Source organism: Vulpes lagopus, chromosome 23, assembly GCF_018345385.1.
Source record: "Vulpes lagopus strain Blue_001 chromosome 23, ASM1834538v1, whole genome shotgun sequence".
Lineage (NCBI taxonomy): Eukaryota > Metazoa > Chordata > Mammalia > Carnivora > Canidae > Vulpes > Vulpes lagopus.
The window spans coordinates 47,877,838-47,879,647 of NC_054846.1; the positions used below are offsets into that span (position 1 = coordinate 47,877,838).

The 1,810-nt window shown below is 44.1% G+C and overlaps 1 pseudogene; it reads right to left on the minus strand.

Moving 5' to 3' along the window:
• Positions 1-574: 574 nt before the first annotated feature.
• LOC121481035 lies at positions 575-1,579 on the minus strand (annotated as a pseudogene).
• Between the last annotated feature and the right edge of the window lie 231 nt (positions 1,580-1,810).

The following is a 1,810-nucleotide window of genomic DNA, read 5'->3' on the forward strand; positions in this document are numbered from 1 at the left end:
CAGGTAATCTGCTTCTCCCTCTCCCTCTGCCTCATGTTCATTCTCTCTCTCTCAAATAAATAAATAAAATCTTTGAAAACAAATTTAACAAATATTTAATGCAATTAAAGAAAGATGGCATAGAAAATTCTCTTTGGTTTATTTTTTTTATTATTTATTTATGATAGTCATACAGAGAGAGAGAGAGGCAGAGACATAGGCAGAGGAAGAAGCGGGCTCCATGCACCGGGAGCCCGACGTGGGATTCGATCCCGGGTCTTCAGGATCGCGCCCTGGGCCAAAGGCAGGCGCCAAACCGCTGCGCCACTCAGGGATCCCTTCTCTTTGGTTTAAATCTTGTACAAAAAAAAGTCCTCCTTGTACATATCAGCAGGGTTTCCTTTTTGCCTTCACATACTTAGTGTAAGATATTACTGCACAATCGTGTGACTCCAAGGCAAACACTTGGGCACCGAGCAGGGTGACTGTCATTGTATGGAACTGCTTTCTTCCTGTGGGAGAAGCCACTCGCGCACACCGAGGAGGAAGTGGAAGGCTTTGGCGGAGATTGTCATCCGTCTCCAAGGGGCCACATCTAAAATAACTTTAGGATGTCCTCACAAAAGCAACATAGGATGGAGAGCTGTTTCAAATGTTCTTATAACCAAACTTTAGAAGAGTGCACTTTATTAAGAGGTGCAGGAAAACCAAACACACAGGCATCCAAAGTAGGCATATCTCCAAAGGAAAATGGACGTGTCCCCAGTCTGTTTGCCAGAAGGCTTAGGAACCCCCTGGCATGTCTGTGTGTATGTGCTTCCACTTCTCAGAGGGGAGATTCTCCTCCCATCAGGAGAAAATTATGTTCAGTGCTCCTTAAGACATCCTTCGAGGCAGGATCAAACCAAAGAGAAAAGGAATTCGTGAAGCAAACCCAATAATTTTGTCACAGTAAAGAATTTGTGCCTCTCAATCAAATGCCTTTTCTAGGAGAGCAATGTAAGCCAGTGTATCTGTTTTGCCAAGAATTCATAGTCAGAACTGTACTTGTGTTCTTTTTTAATTTTTTGAATTTTAAAAAATTAATTATTTTAAAGATTTTATTTACTTATTCATAAGAGAGAGAGGCAGAGACAGGCAGAGGGAGGAGCAGTTTCCATTTGGAGAGCCCATGTGGGACTTGATCCCAGGACCCTAGGATCACCACCTGAAATGAAGGCAGATGCTTAACTGCTGAGCCACTCAGGCGTCCCCCCCCCCTTTTTTTTTTTTTAAATATTTTATTTATTTGTTTGAGACAGAAGGAGAGAGAAGCATGAGCAGGGCAGAGGGAGAGGGAGAGGGAGAAGCAGTCCCCCACTGGGCCTGGAGCATGATGAGGCACTTGATCCCAGGACTTGGGGATCATGCCCTGAGCTGGAGGCAGATGCTTAACCGACTGAGCCACCCAGGTGCCCCTATATTTGCGTTCTTAAAAAATTTAGTGTTTTTGTCAGCTGAGAAATCATGTTGGTACCGCTCCTCTTGAACCTCTCAGCATATTATCTATGACACTGATGTCCAAGAGTGCATCAGAAAATTTGGCCTAAACCATCACCACCAGGTTACACCACTGTGTACAATGGGAGCCTCCCCCCACTTCCCCAGCAGCTGAGCTCCAAGGCAGCCACCATCTTGCTGGGCCTGAACTTTGCCACTTTTAAGTCTCTCTCAATCAGTAGAGTGGCTACTCTGTCTTTGTTACTGGTTTCATTTTGGTTTTGTTTTATGCCATTGATTTATTGAAGTAACTGGGTAATTTGTCATGTGGGATTTCTCACATTATGGATTT